We start from the raw sequence: 12,916 nt of genomic DNA, 5'->3' as shown, positions 1-12,916 counted from the left end.
TGTTGCTTTAGTGCCAGCAGGCTAGATGATGCAAAGTTAAATAATTGAAAGAACAAAGGGACTTGGTTTCCTTGGATTTTCACATTAGACTGAAAACTTTAATTCCTGAATACAGGCCAGATGACGGTCAAACTATATTTCGATTTAAATCGTTTTTTTTATCAGAATCAGAAATACTCTAAACCAGGCTGAACGGAGCTTTGGCAGATCGGCCTCTCTTGTACAGTACCTACTTACAAAGCATCTTTCTTATACAAGATGGATTAACTTATCTGGAATTACTAAAATACAGAAGATGAAATTTAGGGATCAGTCGGGTAGAAAGTAGTAAAAACAAGTTATTAATTCATGCTACAGTAGGATTTAAGCTTCTTTCCTGCCACGATGGGTTGCAAAACAATAGACAAAGATTGTGCAAGTGATTAAAATACAATTTAGCATGAACAAACTGAGGGAGCAGAAAGTAAAGCTATTCGTCTGCAGATCACTGCAGCAATAGAATAGTGAGTTGGTTGTTTGTTTAGGGACCGCCCGAGACAGTTGTGATTAGTTTAAAGAAATACAAACAAGTCGGATAGTTTTTCCCCCTATCCCAGAATAATAAGCTTGTGTAGGCAGACCATACTACACAGCATTGTGGAGATAGGTCTGGCAATGCTAGACTAACAGGGGAGAGACTCAGGAGTGTCATCCACCTCCTTAAATAGATGTGATCTGCTTTAGGTGTTTCTATAACCTTCCGGTTTTAACACGTATTATATTATTTTATTGCATTTCATAGTGTTTCTGATGTTTGGCTGGATGCGCTGTATGGAGCGAAGCCCAAGTACTGTTATTATTATAGAGCTGCAGAGGAGCTCGATCACATCACATCTTTAAGGATGTTAAAAGCCTAAAGTTGAACAGCCCATAGAGTTTTGTTTTTCAATCATTCATTCAGATACTGTTAATTATGGCAGTTAGAGTTAGGGTAATTGGATTAACTGTTGCTACACTACATTACCAGCAAGAACCCCCCCAATAAAAGTCTGAGTGCAGCACTGCCTCTAACCCTGCTCTTTTCTGTTTGGATCGTCTTTAAGACATAATTTTGGCTCATACTTCTTTTTGGCATTCTTGCTAAGAGTTTGTTAAGAACAAGGATACCAGTCATATGTATGCTAAATATAAGGCTACAGCCAGTAGTTAGTTAGCTTAGCTTAGCATAAAGAGTAGAAAAGGGGGAAACAGCAAGCTGGCTCGGTTCAAATATAACAATATCCACTTATGAGCACCCTAGAAGTTCACAAATTGACTCCAGGAAGTCAGTTAGCATGGGTATAAAACCAACTAGCTACTGAATGTTGTTACCAAACATAACTGGCATACTGCACAAGTGTCAACTCTTAAGATAGCATCTAGCTAGCTATGAAGGGTAAAGGCTAGGGTCATGCTACACCATGTTTTATAACATGAACAAATCTTCATGTATTATTATTATAATATTATATTATTATTATTAAGGTTGTGTTGTAGTAGAGTTCAGATAGCCGTATGTGTGTTGACGCTTGCGCTGTATGCCGCTAGATGGTTAGCGGTTTCCCCTTGTTTTCAGTCCTCATGCTAAGCTAAGCTAACTGGCTGCTTATTGAGCTTAACATTAAGCTTACAGGCATGAGAGCGGTATCAATCTTCTCATCTAATGCAATAAAGCAAATAAGCTTATTTCCCAACATGTTGAACTACCTGTTTACATTACTACTGTCATCCTACAGTTGTAGCCTAATGTGGAAATAGCCCAGAAAACCTTAAACCAACTGAAAAGTCACTGAAAATAGCCTCCTGTGTGACCGGGACCTTGTGCAATGACCCTGCAGGGGGAAGAGCCTGCTGATAATTGATTCTTTGAATGTTTGAAGGACGTCATTATCTAAATATGACAACCATGACGTCATAAAATTGTCCTCTCTGCTGTCTCTTGTTAGTGTTCGGTAGAGGTGAAGTAGGGGATATATTGTCATTGAGTCCTCTCTCTGGACAAAGTGACATTTTCAGTGATTACTTGCTGTGTACACGTGCAAAAGACTTCTGACAAGAAACAATCACAAAATCAGGAACAGAGCTCTTGAAACAAATATTTAGAAGATAAAGGGACCACAAAACGTTTGCTCGACTAATGGAAAAGATTTCCTCATGGCCTAATTTATTATTCAGTGGAGACCGTTTGTAGAAGTTGAAGGTTAAACAGTTGGTGGTTTCGGTCAGCTCCACTGTACACCTGCAGAGATGTCATATGGACACGGAGTGTGTGTGGATTTATGGTGCAGTGGATGCCTGGTTTCTTGCTCTAATAGCCACATCATCCATGATGTAGTCATTGTTGTTAGCCCTCGTTGAGCGGCCGGTCTAACAGGACTTATGATGCAGACACAGCGGCAACAAACACGCAGGCTGATGGACAGATCAAGATGCCCGCCGCCACTCACCTCTCCTAAATGCAGCCATGTGTGAAATTGATTTTGCCTGTTGGCCTCCCTCTCTCACTGTGTCTCTCACAGCAGTGCACAAAATACATCTCATCATAAAAACACAGAACATCCATGTAACTAATGAGGACCCTGTCAACAACAGATTGATGCTCTGTGTTTATGTGGTGCGGTTCAGCTGCTCTAAATGTGTACGTGATTGACGGAGCTGCCAACGCCAGGTTGTGGGTTTTCTTTTTCCCCCTGACAAACATGCTGTTCTAGATGACAGACAGATAGATAAAGATGCTCCACGCACGCACGCTGCCATTTTGATAGCTGACACGGTGCAGGTTTGTGGAAAGTTCATCCACATCCTGAGATCAAGCTCTCAATAAGTCATTGTCTTTTCAGCTGTTTAAATAGTTCAAGAGCATCAAAATAGGTTTTTCAAAAGCTACAGTGCAGATGGCTGGGTAAAATGGGGCATTCATTGTAGTTTTGGAGCACTTGAAGTAAATCACGGCGTAATGCTCCCTCTAGTGGCTCAACTGACCCTTTTTATTTTCAAGACAATCCTATTGAGGATGTGCTCTTCTATTCATTTTGAATGGTAGGGGTTAAATACCACAGCAGAGAAAGTTGTATTAGTCAGGAATATTAAAAAACATAATGATGATAGTTCAATTCATCAACTGATTGTTTTGTGTGGCTGCCTGCCACGGAATAATGCAAGCTCAGGACACATTTCCATCAAAAAAAGAAGTTAAAAACAGTTACACCCCGTAGGTCATTGTAACCAGAAACTTTCTTGAAATAATGACTTAGTCAACTTGGAATAATTACTTGGTATTTCAAAAATAATGATAGACTATCAAAATACAGTATAATAACAAATTAAGGAAACATTTCAATTATGTTGCGATACTAAGTCATTATTTTGAGAAACTGTCTCATTATATTTACTTGGTCTTTTTTACAAATCATCATGTATCACATTGGCTACATTGGGCTTCCGTACCTTTTCCATTTTGTATCGCATTACTCGTGATTAAAAAAAAAACAGCAAATGGGAGACGTCCACCTGTCATAAACCACTGACTTTATCTACTTCACATATTCACACGGGCAAAAGTGTGTTTGGAATTTCAAAACAGGCCATTAAGATGACATTTTAATTTTTTTTTTTTACTAATGGTTCAAAAGTTTGTTTTCCTGCTGACAAAGAAAAGCCTCCTTCATGCAATCATCATATGGGATTTAAAGCCTAGAATAAACAGTTCATCCTCATAATAGAGCGACTTTGAAAGCTGTGTATTTTTATAAACAGTGGAAAGAACGCATTGTACTGTGAGTGACATTAAGACGGTGATATAATATAAAAGGCTAAAAGGCCATAAACCTTTATTTCCAGTCAATAGAATACCAATCCAACAATATCACAAACATTTGAACTTAACTGAAGGACATCAAATGTTATGTTTTGCACCTAAGTTTCTCTTTTCATTTCTTCATCTTAGTCAAGCATGACCGCAGAAGAACCTGAAATACGAGTCGGACTGAGTGTGACTTATGCAAAATTGCTTCACATTTGAGAAACTGTGTGATCACTCCTTAACTCATGGCTGATGCGTGGTGATGTTTTGGCTCAGAACAGAGGTATCTGTTGGCTGTTATGCCTTTTCCATGGCATCACACTGTTCAGAAAGCACTTCTGTTCATCTTGAGTGAGACTGACCACCAGAGGGAGCAACACCCTGTGATTTTCTTCAAAATCCAAATTAGTTTAGATGATCACAATCAGATGGCTCTCAGTACAACATGTTCATACGGGCTCATTTTGCCCTTATGTTAGTGTCTACTCTAATTGATTTTAAAGATCAATGGAGCATTTCCTGAGTTTAACTTGTGCGCTGAGAGTGGGGGATTCACGGTCACGGGTGTGAGGAAAGGTTTCAATTCATGAGCCTCTCTCAAGAGATTGGTACCATGCTTACAGGATTCATCCCATTGTTTCATCCTATTTAGACCAATGTTACTTTTCTCACATGTAAAAAATTGTTTTTTTGTTCATTCAAGTGTTCATTATGGCACACTTTTCATGCAGCTTATGAATGGTTTCATGTTAAATAGGATTTTATCCAGTTTTCGGAAACCCCATAGGCCAAGATAATTAACACGTAGGCCCTCGATAGTTCTTAGGATAACACACTCTAATGTGTATTATTCTTTCTATGTGCAAGTAATTTTAGGGTATCGATAAAAGGACGACATGATACTTATTGTTTGTTGTGTCACATTTACACGCATGAAGTGAAGAGCCCTATCTCCTTATTTCTGCACCGGTGAAGTGAAACATTGATTTCCGGAGTCATGGTCTTGATGAAACCTTCAATAATAATACTCAATATTACAGCAAAAGCATTAGATGAGCCACATAAAGACAGCAATAATGTAAACAAAAGTACAGAACACGGCTTACAGTATGTGTACACAACCTGGAACTGCTTCCTTACATTAACTAAAGCTGCACCAAAGGACTCATTACAAAGCTTTTTCATTGTGTAAGGATCTAAGATTTATTCAAATTTAATCAAACACTGACACACCCTCAAGTTGAACTTATATTTAAACAACAGTGCAGAACGTTGAATGCACTGGTTTGCAGGTGATTTTCTGCAACATTGCCATATTGATATTGATGCCACTTGAATTTTTTTAACGGTTGACAACTAACTATGCTACTAACTGTACATTGTTCTCGACTTGTTTGTAATCCTCTCAAGTTGTCACACTTAATATGCTGCTAAAAGTATTTTTTGAACTAATGTTTAATTTATTAGTCCTCATCCAACGCACTGTTTTGAAGAAACACAATTAAACATGTTAAATTCATGGCTAATGTGGTAACGTCATTTGGCAACAAATGGGCTGAATACAAGCGTCAGACACAGACCATGTGTGTGCATGGCAAAGTCTTTCTCCTGTGTCAGTCTGAAGCCCCTTTCACACATGCACTGCAAACCTCAAAATATCCAGACTTTACCTGGAGAAGCTGTACGTGAGAATGCAAATATCCGACCGAGGCATTAAATGGACTTTACTCTGCCAGCTCCTTAGTACAAAGTCTCCGAGTGAGCCCATGTGTCAGAATCCCCAGCGAGTGAGTGGGTATGTTGATGACGTCTTTATCATGCGGCTCGAGTGAAACCAGAAGAAAACAAACATCTGGGGACGAAGAAGAAGGACGATTTACATGAACACGTGAAAAAGTCTAACTGGAGAGACAATGAGATTAAGGAACTTCTAATGTCAGATAATCTTGCTAAGTCACCAAGTGTAACCCACAGTCCTCCCTCCTGCAGACTCGACCAGGGCCCCACTCATCACCAAACCGAGTATTTCCAGTAAGTGGTATATGTGTGAAAGGAAAGCTCTGGACATTGCATTCACATAAGGAAATGGCTTGTATTGGTTAATAAGCAAACAGTTGCTTATTTACATACTGCAGACACGGACCAACATTAGCATTTGTGTTTGTCAAAACTGGTGATTGTACATACAACATTCATTCTCCCTTTATCTCTGTTTTGGTCTCCACTAATATTAAATGCTATTTTCACGACTTTACTTTAACTTCTGTCTGGTGCTGGGCAGCTAGCGTACAGTTGGCTTATTTCCCGACCTCTAAATCACAGCTAACATCTACAGTTTGCAGGGATTAAAGTTGTGGATAAGTAGTGAAGCAAAACAAAATGACAATTAAATCTTATAATCAAAATAGGCTTAGCATGCTGTTGGTTTATCAGAGCTGAAACCAGTCAAACAATCCAAACTGCAGTGTAACACTACTCTGTGGTTTCAATACTTTAGACACATGCATTTAATTGATTAGTTTAGCTTTAATGTTCTCCCTTGAGATAGTGTCATATCAAATCATGATTGGAAACTCCAGGTATTGACAGAAATACAGAACCTTAATATCCACTATATAAATCCCTAATCTACTGCATTCAAAAGAGTCTCAGCTGTGTCGTCTTTAGCAATGTTACTGAGACAGTTGGAAGCTGTGTCGGGATGTAGTGATTACATTAAATTATATGCTGGCCAAGAACAACTATGAACTGCTGGTTGCATTTAGCTAAAAGCATACAGGCTAGACAGAGGGTAATCTGATTAGGGAAGAACAAGTGCAGATATTTGACTGAGTTAACAGGAAATACATTTAAAGACAATGATTGCTTAAACAGCTTTAACATGAAAGTCAGCACTGGTCTTTAGCCTGAGAACAAGATATTGTATGCATATATACGCATTCAAAATCCAGAGGTTGGACAGTAGAGGGGCTGCATATATAAAATGGAACTTTACAGTACATACAGATTACATTGCCACTTAAAGGACTAAACACTAAAGGGGAAATTCAACAGCAAAACAGAATACAACGGATGATTTGAGTACTGAAGTATCTTTTTGCTGACACTACGAATAAACCTGCACATCTGCAGTCATTGATGAAGAAGAAGTTGTGACTTTTGATTGTTGAAGCATTAATGCCTGTAATGCATTTATTTATTAAAACCCTATGTAGAATTTGGTTTAATAAGTCATAAACATATATACTTTTATATTTGCACTCTTCCACTTTCTTTTGCAGCTGCTGAAGGGTAATATCCCTCAGAACAAAATACTTTTTCTCATTTTCTCTTATAATCCCCACCTGTGGCATCCAGTCTGCCAGAGATCCAAGGAAGAAGAAGAAGTAACCATTTCTCCCTGTTTGCCAGACATGGAATCCGCTCAGCATTGAGGAAGCATTATCCAATACGTACCTATCTGTTACAGTTTGAGTCCAAACCAAATGCCATTGTGTTTTCTGTTTTGCTGCTGTTTTTCACTGCAGGGCCACCATACTTTCCCCTCTTGCTCAGAGCCGTTCAACGGTGGTCTAAAAAAGTTTTCTCTATTTATCCAGGTGTTAAAGCTGAAGTCGCTGTCACTGTCACAATATCCTGAGAGCACAATGAGACAGACCAGCTTTGAAAAAGTAATGTATCTTTACCTCCACCTTCTGTTCCTGTGAGTTCCTAATGGCATCTGCTAGTTTCCACCGCACTCGACCTACAAAATCCAGTCGAGGAGTCTTTGACGCAGTGTCAAAATTTTGTAACTATATTTCTCGCATAAAGTCTTTTCACTTTTAAGCTAGGGAGTTTGAACCATGGGCGTGGAGTTGCAAGAGTTTATGCTGTAATTTGTTGTGTTTGTTAGTTTCCATCGTTTATGTGTATTGTGTTCCATCAAGGAACACTTTGGAATATGTTTACACTTTTGTAATGCTGTTAAATGATAACCTCTGGGATTATTGTCTCATAATACTCATTTGAGTTGTTGTGCTTTAAATTCCTAATCCAAATCAAACATATTTTAATGTAACAGTTAGTTGTAAAATGAGAAAGTTTGTCCAGACGGTCGGCTGGCGGGCCGTGCTTGGTTTTGGCTTAACTTAATCCCAAACTTTCTCATTTTACAGCTAAATGATGCATTCAAATATGTGAGAAATATTCAACACAGTAGCAGTCTTGATTCATATTTGATCACAGTTTCAGGGGAGCTCATGAGCAGTGAGACCGCTCAACTCTGATTGGTTGCACTGACAACCAAAAGAGGGCTCTGGGAGCAGACAGGTAGCAGAAGGTGGAGGTAGGTTACATTACTGTTTCATAGATCGTCTGTATTGGTATAGTGTCAGTTTCATCAAATATGAAAAAAAAAATGTTTCATAGAAAGTTATCAACAAAATTCCAAATACAGACAATAAAAAATGTCATTACAAAATACAAAAAATGCAAGACGAGACACAGCCAAAAGCCCTTCCCTTCCCTGTGTGCATGGAAAACAGCAGCTGGTAGGTCGGCTTGCCAGTTTAGTGTCACAGCTTTCCAAATGTAACGCTGGCGACTACTGTTGGCATTCCGCCGGTAAACTTCGAGAAATAAACAGCTTAATGAGAAACCTAGTCTTAATAACTGTCTCTTGACAAATGATTATGTTAATTATAGGGCCACTTAAAGGGCCAGCACATATTGGACTCAAGCAGATGCAGTTCCATCACTCCTTCGACCTGCATTCTGGTGAATTTTCCTGCATCAATTAATGGTGAAAATGTATTAATTCATGTGAAGGATTTTTTTAAAACATTATTTATAATTTTTGAGGGGGAAAAATATATCCCATGCATATCCCCTGCATCCTCTCAAAATCTATGGTGACAGTTTGATACGGAAATACAATAAACATTGGACATAAATTCATCATTTTAACTGGTGACTCCTAATTGTCATTCTTTCTGCGACTGGTGAATGTGTACACGCAGTACAAATATTTGCTAACAAGAGGCCAAAATCTATTCTTGCTGCTTAAAGTGAACATTTTACAACACCGATTAATAAGATATAACAAATACTCAGAAATGTTTGGATGGATTTGTCTACAACTGTTGCTCTTTTAGATGCTCTCTAAATGAGAAAACAAAGTACAAAAGTTCACCTTTTATTTTTAGCTTTTAGCTTTATTAATGAGTTAGTATTGAGTGTTTGTATTTTGAAATAATTAAGTCCTCAAAGCTCATATCCTCGTACTTAATGAGATAGATGCAGATGGTTTCTCTTCCAGCAGGTGTGAAAACTAAACAGGTTGATTACTTAAATAATAATCAAGCTTTAGAAAATGATATAATGGAAATTGAACTCACTGATAAGTAGCACAGAGTGTAATCACAAAACATGATTGTTCCCAGCATTTTACATTATAACTTGTAAATCTTGACTCATTTGGCAAATGCTTTCATTGTATCCCCGTTTGCTTGTATTACATTAATATGAACATTTCTTGATGACATGGGAACTACAAATGCAAAGTTATATTTGCAAGACACTAATCATTCTTTCCATTGCATTAGAGAGAGAGAAACAAGTATACAGCCAACAGAGAGAAATGTGAAAAGCTGCAAAGAGAGAGAAAAAACCTCAATAAAAGCATGTCACAGGTCTACCATGATAATGTCATAAGTTAAACGCCTCTGCAGCATTTACTGACATGCTTTATACTGAGAGTTTGACAACGAAGACCATAAAGAATGAATAGAACCAAATAAAAAGAACATCTCGGTACTGACGACTGAACAGAGCAGCAGGGACACTTCACCTATTGTACACTTTCACTAATATTAATCATCATCATTCAACATAATCACCCCAGTTTAAGTTTTAACAAGCTGTACAAACAGTAAATGTTGAAGAATTCATTCATTCATGAGTCCAAATCCCTCAATGCACTCCCAAAATATTATTTGGATGTATCAAGTTAAATGTGTCAAACAAAAACAAAGGTAAAAACGTGTTTATATTCCCAAAAACAATGTATCATATAGGCAATATTATTGATGCCCAGGGCTAGTTCTTTATTGTCTTATTTTTTCGTTGGCCTTAAAGTAGTCAGATTTAAAGTCGGGGTAGGCGTATTATAATTCACAATAAGTGGTCTGAGAGAAATCTAGTCTTCTGCATCGCTTGGCTTTGTTTTCAGGCTTTAGAAAATCTAGCCCGTAACGGGAGACTCTACCCAATCACAGGTCATTTTAGAGAGATAGGGTGTTTCTATTGGCTGTTCTACAAATGCAGATGTGTACGTCGCTGCGGAAAAAGTTGCTAATCCGGCACTGACACCAACTGCTTACACAGCAAAGCAACCACCCCAAAATCGAAGATGGACTCTTCAAAAGGATCGAAACGAGTGTCCGTCGATTTACGCAATAAAACACCTAAATATTGGCGAAGTGTTTCAGAAATGGAGAGAAAATATTGCTAATAGTTTAGCCTTCTGCTATAGCCCAGAGGTCAGGTTAACTAAATATTTTCCCTCACTGACACCCCTTGGTTTCCTTTGAATAATAAAGGGGACATTACTTTAGTGTTCTCAGTGTTAGCTTCTGTCCTGTTCATCCTGTTAGATTTAGTAAAATGATGTTTACATACATGTTTTTGCTAGTGTTACCTTCTAAATCAGGAAGAGAGAAAGAGACAGATTGCCTTTAAAAATGTATTCTTTCACAGCTGTCACAGTATCAAGCTGTTTCCTCAATATTTTTTCTCCCCAAAAAATGAACGACAAATCAACGTTTAATTTATATATAATATCCCTTTGGGCCACTGAAAGATGTGCTGGCACACATCTTTTAATACCATTCATAAATAAAAGTAAACAGCACACACACATTCTCGTAAATAGATTTCACACCCAAAGGTATTTGCATTGTACTCTTTTAATGAAGATATAATATACTGTCCACCTGCAGGCCCCGATTCTAAAATCTTTGTCATTCTTCGGTTTCTCTCTGAGATTACTGAGCTGTTTTCCAGCAGGTGACGGCAAGCTGTAGAGGCAGGTGTGAAAGCCCACAGTTTAGCTTTGTGCTGTTTGTACACTGGCTGGGCAGTTAAATTTAGCCAGGGATAAAAAGGGAATTATTGTAGAAACTCTGGAGCTGAAGATGGCAGACGCAATATGACCAGCAAAATACGGAGGACTGTAGAATTGCACTCGGTTTAGTTTCCTTGGTAACCGGAAGGAAACTAGCAACAGTGAGTGCAGAATACTCCCACTACACAAATAGCATTGGCAGGGTCAGGAAAGTAACCTTTTAATTTTTATAAGCTAATATGCCTGTGATTCATCTATTGGGTTACATAAGACACAAGGGGAGTTTAAAAATAGGACGTAGCCTTAGCTTTTTTGCAACAGTGAGATCATCTGGCAGCCGATAACATGAACTCTCTGTGAACTTTTATTTGTTCCCATGTGTGGCACTCAAAGCTCAGAGCAGAGGTGTTCCTGCTCTGCACCTGTCAATCAAACACTAAAGTGTGTTCAGGCTTATTTAAACTCCTGCTGATGAGCTGTTTTGGTCTGTTGAGCCAGTCTTTTATATGTATTCGATGAGAGGCCTACAGCACAAACATATTCATATTCTTTAACATGGTGGGACTGTCTTCACGGGACACATATTAACATTTATGCATTCGGAGTGAAGAATTCGGTCAATCGTCAGGTGTAATTTCTGGCATAAGAAGATAGGGATTAGGGATTAGGGATTTCCGTTTCTCAATTTTTTTACCTTTTTAATTTCCTTTTTTTCTTGTCTTGTGAACGTTCTCAAAGGTGTACAGGAGCACCTATTTGCTATTTACTGTATGATGTGTCCTTTAAAGAGAGTGCTCAGCGTTGCTGTATACACTTAGGTGAAGGCTTTGTGCCAAAACACACGAATAGTTTTGTCAGTCCATTAGTTGAAAAGATGATGCATCCAAAAAAGATCGAGGTATGAGGCTATCCTTTTTTTTTTTTATGCTTATTGTCCCCCTTTTCATGAATTTGTTGGAAAAAACACACATTGTGCCAGCATGTTGTTTGTTTACCCTGCTGTAGCTATTCACTTTATTTGAACATACTGAAATCAGTTTTTCATTGGTTGTTGTTGTGAAAGCATCTGAGAGCCGGACTGAAGCAGAGTTTCTGATTTGATGTCTTACACTGTAACATTTGTTGACCCTCAGTCGAGGAGTATGCAGAACAAGTCAGCCCCAGTATAACGTTGTGTAGCGCCATCCCAACCCTGAAGGAGGACTTAAACTCATACTGGAAATTCAAGTGGTCACTGTGCATCTCTGGGATTAAAGACAGGCGGCTGTCCACACTAGAGCCCGGACTGTCCAACTTTCCTGCCACAGGAGGGTTTTCCCCGTCACTGTTTCCAAGTTGCTGTTTCTAATGTTGCTGTTACAACTTGGAATTAGTGTAATAATTTGACACTACGACTAAAATTGAATTAATTGCACTCTGGTTTTAATGTACCAATACATTTGTAACATGTCCTCATACCTCGGGAAAGGAAAGATATCATCAAAACGTACAAGCCACAAAAAGCACGAAGTTCCCAGAACGTCCTCTATTCTCGGAACTCTAGGGCCACAACAGAAAAAGGCCCATATTAAAGAGATATGACTCAGATGATACTCAAAAGGCTGGTCAGTGAGAAAGGTATATTCTTAATAATGAAATGGTATGATACAGAACTGCTACATAGGCTTCAACGTCACAGTTGTTTGTGCAGGATTATAAATGCCTATGTAGGAGGAACTTCAATGCTTTTTGTGACTGTGCTGCCCGGGAGCCAATAAAGAGCCCATCAACTGTTAAATCCTTGAAAATGTCTCAGTGTATTGTTTTTTTCCTTTGAGATGAGTTACACACACATTCATGCTTTAACATAATCTATCAAAGAGGGAGTTAAAAAAAAAAGTGATTGATCAAATGACCAACTTATGAAAGCGCTTCTACTTACCTTTTTGCCAAATGTTACAATCTGTGTGTCTGTGGCGACAGTCATTCATTCATTCATCTTCAACCGCTTA

Source organism: Echiichthys vipera, assembly GCF_963691815.1.
Source record: "Echiichthys vipera genome assembly, chromosome: 6".
NCBI lineage: Eukaryota > Metazoa > Chordata > Actinopteri > Perciformes > Trachinidae > Echiichthys > Echiichthys vipera.
The sequence above is the reverse complement of the archived record's forward strand: the minus strand, read 5'-3'. Positions refer to the sequence as shown.